The sequence below is a fragment of the Myotis nattereri genome, assembly GCF_964212035.1.
Source record: "Myotis nattereri genome assembly, chromosome: X".
Taxonomy (NCBI): Eukaryota; Metazoa; Chordata; class Mammalia; order Chiroptera; family Vespertilionidae; genus Myotis; species Myotis nattereri.
The window spans coordinates 122810073-122820356 of record NC_138078.1 but is presented as its reverse complement, the minus strand read 5'-3'; positions in this window follow the sequence as shown (position 1 = coordinate 122820356).

Genomic DNA, 10284 nt, shown 5'->3' with positions numbered 1-10284 from the left:
AGTATCAGCATTCATATGAAAAACACATATATGGATAAGGGGGAATTTTTATTATATACTCTAATAGTTTTGTAATTTTCTTTATATTGGTAATATACTTCTCTTGTCATGTTTATTCTTTTTTTTAAATATATTTTTATTGATTTTTTACAGAGAGGAAGGGAGAGAGATAGAGAGCTAGAAACATCAATGAGAGAGAAACATCGATCAGCTGCCTCCTGCACATCTCCTACTGGGGATGTGCCCGCAACCCAGGTACATGCCCTTGACTGGAATCGAACCTGGGACCTGTCAGTCCGCAGGCTGACGCTCTATCCACTGAGCCAAACCGGTTTCAGCATGCTTATTCTTAAATTCTTTATATTTTCTATTATAATTTATTTAATATTCATACTTTATTTTTTTCATATCTCATTGGATTGATCAGAAACTCTAAAACAATAAAAATAAAATGATAGAAAAAGTTTTCTTTGTGTCATGATACCTAATTTTGTTCACAAAATTGAGATGTTGTTTAAAGTGCTCCAGGAGAATGTTTTCGAGCTCAATATTGATATCAGGAACCCCAACAGATGGGAGGCAATAGAATGGAGATGTTCTCTGACTAGATCTTGTTGAACAGGTCTCCCCGGTCCTTACCATGGAGCTCTTTCCCACCAGGGGACACTGTATCCCTCTGATTTCTTTTCTAATAACTTATATTCAAATTTTACTTTTTGTTCCTTCTAAAGGTTTTTTATTTTATTTTCACTTATTAGATCCTCACATTTTCTCATAATTTCTACTCTGTGCTCCTCTTTAAGATCCTGCAAATCATCTTCAAATCTTCCTTTCCACTGAGACAAGATATCTATATCTATAGGTATAGGTATAGATATAGATAGATATAGATATAGATATAGATATAGATATAGATATAGATATAGATATAGATATAGATATAGATATAGATAGATATCTGTCTTCTTGAAAATACAATTCAAGTTCTTGCTTAATAGCTTCATGGTTTTTCCACAACTTGATTTTCAATTGAGCTTCTCTTCATCTCAACTTGTCTATTCTGAATCTGATTTCCTTTGGTGCAAAGACTTTCTGCTATCTTATGACTTTAGATAAATACTCAAAAAGCTTGTCAGATCCTCACATAGCTTTTCTCTTTCTCTGCTGCATTGCTTTCTGTAATGAACATTTTTGTAACACAGATAATTAAATCCAACCAATTAAACACTACAGTTTGCATATTCTCTGGGAGTTTACAAATTCGTATATGCTTCTGTAACTAAATCTCCAAACTAATGTTTTGTCAAAAGTTTAATTTTAATATTTGTTAGAAATAACACAAAACATGTAATTCACTTTTTTGATTAACCAATATCTCAAGTAATACAAAATTACAGAACAAAGAATAATAAAAGGATATATTTAAGAAAAAATAAAATGATAGAAGATATCTTTATTTTGTCTATTTTTTAAAAAGGAATACTTTAAATATTCTTCAGTATTATTTTGCCTCATGTTTAAAATAGATGTTCTTTATTATGTTATTTTTATCATTTTCATATATATATCCTTAACATATTTATCCTTTCATTCTAATTTTACAGAATGTGTATTAAATGTTAAGGTTTTGCTGTTTTGGAAAGCTCTTGGAAATTATTCTTGATCCATCTGGCAAATATTTATTAAACTTCTACTATGTGTCAGATACTATTCAAGGGTGCTGAAGCGACAAAGATGAATAACATCATAGACTAGTCAGAAGAAGGAGAAGATGCCAACCATTACAATATATTGTGACAAATGCTAAAAGACTAAGAATGCAGTTGAATCCAGAGTGTCTCAATTGATGCACCTGAGAGATCATATCTGAGTTGCAGACAAAGCTAATATTCAGCTGGTACACACCAAAGCAGTTAAATAATTTAAAATACTGAAATAATTCCCTAGTAAATTGCTATTGCCCTGCACACCCTGAGTTCTCCCTCACTGACCCAGCTATTCTCTGGGACCTCCACTCCCAGACCTTTGGAGAATTCATCAAGTAAAGGGGTTAATACTTGGTACCACATGGAGCGACCAGGACCCTGATCTAATACTACTGCCAAGCATCCATTGTACATTCTTATTGCTTTATTCCTGTGTCTTATGACTACACTAGAGGCCTGGTGCATGAAAATTCATGCACTCAGCAGGGGGACCTCCGCCCGGCCTGTGCCCTCTCGCAGTCTGGGAGCCCTCGGGAAATATCTGACTGATGGATATATATGAAAAGAATCTCAATAAATATATATATTTTTAAAGTTGGGAAGCACAGATTTGAACCATTGAGCTTTCCTAGAATCAATCCTTTGTGATGTTTTGCTTCCTTTAAGCTTTGCTAAATTATGTTTGCTGGCATCATAACTCAAAAGTTTTTACACTTATATTCAGATATTATATTGGTCTCTTATTTTCATGTTTTATTTTATCTTTATCAAGTTTTGGCATCAGGACCATATTTATTTCATGGAATGAATTAAGTACAACCTAATGTTTTCTGTTTTCTTCCTTGAAGATTTGAAACTACTTATCATTAGGTTTAGGGACCTTGTGTGACAGTTTCTCAATTTATTCCACAATTATTAATTTATTATGATTTTTAGCTTGTTGTAGTATGCATTTTATATTTTTGTAGAGAAAACCATCCATTGCATTATATTTTAACATTTTATTAGCATACAATTGTGTGTAGCATGTCCTTACAATTAAAAATATTGTTTATTCTGGTTACTATATCCCCTTTCTCATTTCTAATTTTATGTGTGTTTTCCTTACATAGGTTTGCCAGAGGTTTATCTAACTTATTAGCTCTTTAAAATAACCAGCTCTTGAATTTATTGATTCCACTGTTTTTATATCCGCTGATTTATTTTTGTTTTTATCTTTATTGTTTCCTTTCTCCCATTTTCCTGTGCACAATTTTGCTGTTTTTCTAAAATGTTAAGCTCAATGTTTAGTTTAGTTTAGTTTATTGGCCTCAAATTTTAATAGTGAAAGATAAAGACAATGCCACTGTATGTGTGTTAAAAGCCCCTCTCTCTGAGCTGGATAGATGTTCGAGAAAAGGCAAATGGGGGCTGCTTGGAGCCCAAAATCAGAAAGAAGAGTATGGCAATAAATGTTTTTCTCAAAAATAAGCCCTAAACGTCAACATTTCCCCAAAAGCGTTTCTCCACAGTGGGGCAGTAGGGAGTAAGAAGTGTTGGATCTGCTTTCCAGAGAGGAAAATGTATTCTGTTATGCTCTGAAATCTGTGCATATTTTATGCTGGGAGCCCTCCATACAGCCTTCTGCTGTTGGGGCAGAGGCCTTGCTTTTCATTGTTATTTCCCGGTGTTTGCTTTTCCCAAGCCTTGCTTTTCTTCCTGCTTGCCATAGTTAGGAAGTTCAGCTCTCTAGACTGCTGTTTTAGCCAAGTTAAAACTGTCTGACTAGGTTGAGCTCAAGTTGGAATGTGGCTGCTGCAACTACCACCACCACTCCCTCCTCTTATCTTTCTCAAAGATTTTTGCATTAGAGACTAAAGGCTCAGAAAGTCTGTCTCATGGTCCCAGGAGGGGTTGAAGGAGATGGCTTAAATGCTTAAATTGTTTTAGAGATATTTGTGGAGGAGGAGGAGGAAGAAAAAGAGAGAGGAGAAGAAGGAGGGGAGGGAGGAGGAGGAAGAGGAAGAAAAAGTAAAATAAGAATAAGAATAAAGAGAAGGAGAAGGAGAAGGAGGAGAAGGAGAAGAGTAAAAAATGGGAGTAGGCTCCAAAGAAAAGTATTCTCAGCCGAAAGAGGAAGCAGGTTCAGGGAAGGCCCATGCTTTCCTTCCCAGAGTCCAGGGATCCCACCTCTGAATATCCCCCTTCAAAAACTTGTTTCTTCCACCCTGACTCTTGTTATGAATCAGTAGGGAGCAGCAGTCGCAATCCAAAGTGTATGTACAATAGGAGGTGCCCAATGCCTACAAATCCCCTATAAAGATCTGGCACTTACCACTTACCCCTTTGCTACTTATGCCTCACCCACAGCCACCCTCTTTTTTATCATTTAACATGCCAAACACTTTCTACCTCCTTGCCTTTGTATATTCTGGTCCTTCTGCCTGGAATACACTTCCTCTGGTTCTTACCACTTACCCCTTTGCTACCTATGCCTCACCCACAGCCACCCTCTTTGCCATCATTTAGATCTCAGCTCAAACCATTGTCACCTACTTCGAGAGGCCTTTACAAAACACTGACCACCCCACACCTAAACTACTCTTCTCCCATTTTTTTGCTTTATTTTCTTCATAGAAAATCTTGTTTGTTTGCTTGTCTGTCTCCAGCTGATAGTAAGTAAGCTCCTCTATGTAGGGATGTTACCGCTTTGTTCACTACTGTATGCCCAAGTGCCAATAACCAGTATTTAGCATATAATCAATACACTCAACAGATCTGTTTTGAAGGAATGAATAAACCAAAGTGCCTAGCATTATGCTAGATGCTAGTGGTACAAACCTAAAGGGAGCTTATAACTCAGTGGAAGAGAAAGATACTTAAATGAATGATTATTTAGTAATGGGAGGCATATGTTCTGTACCATCATAGGCCATGACTCTGCGTTCAGAAAGGCCTGGTTTAAAATCCTGAATCTACCATTTACTAGATACATGACTGAGCATTTGTCCAACCTATCCGTGGCTCAGTTTTCTAATTTGTAAAATGAGGATAATAATAATAGCAAAATAATAATTAACCCATAGATTGCTATAAATATTATATGAGATAACATATGCAAAGGGTCAATACAGTGTTCAATAAATGGTAGTTGTTATTATTATTGAAGCCCTAGAGTAGAATATATAGAAAATGCTGTGATTCTAATTTTTTTGTTATTGTTGCTTTTGCCCAATTTTGGCTCTGGTTGCTCTAATGGAGAGCAATCCAGACCCAAAAGGAGTGGCAATGATGTTTATTAACAGCAACCTCACTCAGAATAGCTCAGGCCTGGCTGATGGAGTTTAGAAATGCTTCTCTGAGGAGTAATGTCTCCTACTCTCCATTCCATCTTAAAAATCCAGGGCAGAATAGGGAAATTAATTCAGGTTTTTAAAATGCTGATAAATGCAGAGGCACTTACTGCTAATATTTTAATCAAGTGTCAAGATAGAATTGATTAAAAGAGGATTCAGGAGCTTCTAGCTAATGCAATCCGTATTCCTTAACCATTCTAATTTAAAACATCATTTAAATTTTTTGTTTATTTGAGCCCAGTAAATGCTGTATTGCTAATGCTTTAAGGAACGAAAAGTACTATTTTGTACAGTGTTATTTTGTGTTAAATTAAGATAAATGTATTTTTAATGCATTGGGTATCCTTTTGGCTCTCTGTAATTATAGGATTAATTAAACATATACTTGAAAGCAATCAGTGTCAGAGCTGAAAGGGATTGTAGGGATTATTCAGGTGAACCTTTCATTTTGTAGTGGAATAACTGGTTGAGAACATTAGGCTTAAAGAAAGGAATGTTTTAGAAAGTTTAGTCTGGTAGCACAGCAGAAAACCTTCCATTGATCTGCTATCAGCTGAGCCTCCACTCTTCTGTTCTGGGCCAGCTCCTCATGTTTTCATTTCATTAATTCTGCAAAATCATTGTGTGCCATACACTCTGCTATGTGCTGGATATGAGCAGTATACACACATGGCCTCAGTAGTTGTTCAGCAGGTAGTCTAGGAGAAAGCAAACAAAAAGACAAGCAATAGGGGAAGTACAGGATATTGGGGGGCACCTAGTAAGCTTACCTAATCCAGACTGGAGAGGGAAGGGAGATAGGAGAGGGCTGTCATCAAAAGCTTCCAGGAAGAAATCTTGTCATTCCATCTAAACTAGAGAGCTGAAGTTAGAGTTGAAGTCACACTAACCATGTGAGTAGGTGGTGGAGAGGAGCTATGTGTTATTGACAGAGAGAATACAGTGCTAGGCAATGAAAGAGAACATGATGTAGCCATAACAAGAAATGAAGTACTGGTACATGCTACCACATGGAGGAACCTTGAAGACATTATGATAAGTTAAAAATATCAGACACAAAAGGTCACATATTGTATGATTCCACTTATATGAAAAGTTTAGAATAGGTAAGTCCATGGAAAGAGAAAGTAGATTGATTAATGGTTACCTAGAGTGGGGAAGAGAGAGAGGGGTTTGGGGGGTGAAGGCTAAAGGGTGTAGAACTTCTTTGGGGAGTTATGAAAATATTCTCAAATTTAGTGTGGTGATGGATACACAATTCTGTGAATTTACCAGAAACCATTGACTTATACAGTTAAAAAAGATAGAATGTGCCCTGGTCAGTGTGCTTAGTGGTTAGAGCACTGGCCCATGCACCAAAGGGTTCCAGGTTAGATTTCCAGTCAAAGTCAAGTACCTGGGTTGCAGGTTGGTTCCCGGCTCCTACTGGGCCACATGTGTGTGTGTGTGTGGGGGGGGCAACCAATAGATGTGTCTCTCGCACATCGATGTTTCTCTCTCTCTCCCTGCCCCCTACCCTCTCTCCCACTCTCTCTAAAAATCAATGGAAAATATATTCTTGGTGAGGATTAACAAAAAAAAGGAAGAAAAAAGAAAAAAGATAGAATGTGTTATGCTATAGAAACTAGAAGACATATGATGTGGTTAGAGGATAGACAGAGGAGGAAAGGAGTGGCAAGAGACAAAGTCAAAAAGATTATATTACCACTACAAGCTAACATTTATAGAGCACCTTTTGAATACTATGTATATATATTTTAAAATATTTATTGACTTTAGAGAGAGAGAAGCATTGATTTGTCGTTACATTTATTTATGCAGTCATTTGGTTGCTTCTTATATTACCCTGACCAGGGATTGAACTCACAACCTTGGCATATCAGGACGATGCTCTAACCAACCGATTTACTGGGTCAGGGCAAATACTATGTACATATTAACAAAATATTCAAAACAACCCTAGGAGGTAGGTACTACCGTAAATTACTCCCACTTTTCAGATGAGAAAACTAAAAGACAGGGAGGTTAACTTGCTCAAATTTACACAGCTACTAAAAGTGGTAAAGCTTGGATTTGAACCCAGAAAGTCTTATTCCTCAGTATAACCATTACAATTTACTGTGAAAGCAAGATTTGATCTTAAAAGGTCTTGAAAACCATGTTTAAAAGTTTTATTTATTTATTTTTATCCAGGTCCCTTTGAAGTGTTTTAAGCACAGGTGATGAGATTAGATCTGTATTGGAAAGATTGATTGCATTCTTATTGCCATATGACCAAATGTATTTGGAGCAAGGAGTGGCAAGATCAGAGGCAGTGGATTCTATAAGGAAGTGGTCAAAACTTGGGGGCCTGAAATAAGAATGGCAGTGCCAATGGGGGGGGGGGATACAGGAATACTTAAGAGAATTAATTGACAGGACTTGATGATTGAATGTGGGGAGAGAGAGAGAGAAAAGTAGACTCCCACAAGTTTCACTTGGGCAGCTGGTTTGATGGTAATGCTATTTTCTGAGATCATGGAAAGGGGATGAATTCCTATTTGGACATATTGATTAAAAGTTCAAGTTTAAATGTTGAGTAGGAAATTGGATATTAAGGTCTGAAAACCAAGAGGACAGAGCACACCATAAATACAGATTTGGGAAATTACAAGCCTGCTAGAGGCCCAGTGCATGATTTGTGCACCAGTGGGGTCCCTCAGCCTGGCCTGAGGGGGTAAGGTGAAAATTGGCTCTCCAACATCCCCCGAGGGGTTCCAGATTGTGAGAGGGCGGTTCTCGGGTGACACATGCTGGAATTGGGCTCCCTCCTCTCTTCTTCTAATATTATGTCACTCTCTCTGTATCTGCCTCGCTTCTTTTATTTTACTTTGCCCTAAGTTTGGTGGTAACTGACGACTTGTGGGCATTTAACTGCAAAATGCAATTATTTAGCAAACAGGAATTACTTATCCTGGAATCTAGTTGGCCTAGGGCAAGACCCTGCTCAATGTCAGGCTCCCGCCCAGGCCCGTATGCCCAGGCGGAGTCCTGTGTCGGTGGGAACCTCTTTCTTCCCACCTGAGTTGCTCCTTTGCCTCCTTCTCTCCCTGGAGGTTGCCCGATAGCTCCTCTCTGATTCCGGGTCCCTCACCCAAGGACCACAGCTGCCAAATCAACACAGCACGGCAGCTCCTGCATTGAGTGTCTGCACCCTGATGCTCAGTGTGCATCATAGCTACCAGGCTAATAGTCGGCTGGTCGCCGATTGCTTAGGCCAGTGGTCGGCAAACTGCGGCTCGGTAAACTGTGGCTCGCGACTTCTGCGCATGGGCCACAAAGTTTCAATCGCACTGTACGTGCACGCCCGCATGTGGTATTTTGTGGAAGAGCCACACTCAAGGGGCCAAAGAGCCACATGTGGCTCGCGAGCTGCAGTTTGCTGACCACGGGCTTAGGCTTTTATATATATAGATAGATGGTATGTGAAGCCATGGAAGTAGGTGAGAGTGCTCAGTATGATGCATCAAGTTAGAAGAGAAGAGAGCCTAGGGCACAGCCTCAATATATACCACTATTTAAGGATTGACAGATATGAGGAGATTGAGCTGGAGGAGCCAGAGAGATAGGCCCAAATACAGGAGGCTATGGTATTGTAGAAGCCAAATGAACAGAATGCTTCAAGAATGAGAGAGGGTCAGCTGTGTCAGATACATCTGAGAGATAATGACAGAAAAGTGCCCATTGGGTTTTGCAATAAGGAGTCCATTGGTGAGTGCAATTTCAGTGGAGTGTGGGGAGAGAAAGACTGATTACGGTCATTGAGAGAGTGATTCTTAAGAAGCTTGCTTTTTTCCTTCTTTCATAGATCTCACTAGCTTATTTTCCTAGATTTCCTCTCTGCCTAGGCCAGTCTCTCCAGACATTTATACCATCCTAATTTGGTAGCTCCTATTGGACACTCAGTCTCCTTTCCCTTTAAAGCTCCATTTTGCTTTAAGGCTTTTATTGGTGATAACTAAGTAGAAATAGGCAGATATTTAAAAAACCCAAATGTGGGCAAGTGAGTTAAGGCTTTTTAAAATCTCATAATTTTCTTACCATGGTTATTTCCTAGACCAGTATTTTCTAAAATATTTTCTGCAGATATTATGTAATAAAAAGTTTCACTAATCAACGATGTTTATTGACTATCTGACATTAGATAGGCTTTTATATGCTAATACACATTGTGAATTTGAGTGCACTGTGTGTAAATTAATCATGCAGTATTTCTCAAACTTATTTGATCATAGAACCCTTTTCTAAGAAGCATTTGTAAGAACAATTTTCCATAGAAGACACTTTTGGAAAATCTACCTGTGTTTATAATTTGAATATACAGAATTTGAATTTACAGATGGTTCCAGAAGTTTTTAAATCCTCTCACTGTTACTCTTCCACTCCTGAGGGTGGAGCTCATACTCCTTCATCACTCCTCAAAGTCTACATCCTTTTACTCTTCTCATCAGCCACATAAAGCCTGATATGGAGGTGCACACAAGATTAGAGAGACTGGAGGATGGAAGTCCAACCAAGAAGCCATTGCAGATGTCTGATGCTTCCTTTATTTATTCATCCATCTATTCATTTAGAGATTTAATGAGTGCCTACTATGTGACAGAACAGTTCATAGTCCTGGGGATATAGCAGCACCCTCCAAAAAATCTTAAAACAGAAAACTGCTCTCACACAGCTTATATTCAGTAGTGGTGACAGAAACAAGTGTCCACAGTAAACAAGTGGACAAAAATATACAGAGTGATTTTAGGCATGAAGGGATAAAGTCCTACACTAAGTAAGGTAAAGGAAATAAGAATGCATTAGCTAAGCCTCAGAAGTGGACTTAAGGAATACAGAGAGAAATTTCAGTTTTGCAAAACTGAATAAATAAAGAACCACACCCTGAGTTTGGCATCACCTGTCCCTTTTTTCCTTATACTTTTTTTCCCCTCAGAGAAGCCTTGGGCAGCTGTTTCCCTGCCTACTTATAAAAGCAATTGGATTTATTCATGTTTATTGCCTGGATAAGGATGTCAGGGAAAGAACTTTTTGAAGGGCATTAGAGAGGTAGTTTTAGACCCCTAACTTGACACAAGTTGAATAATAATTTGTCCTGTGCTCTTTATTGTTCAAAATGCTTTTTCATCCAGGGTATGATTTATTGACTCTATTATATAGAAAAAGGAATTTAGGCTCAGAAACTGACTTGCCATAGATTGTAT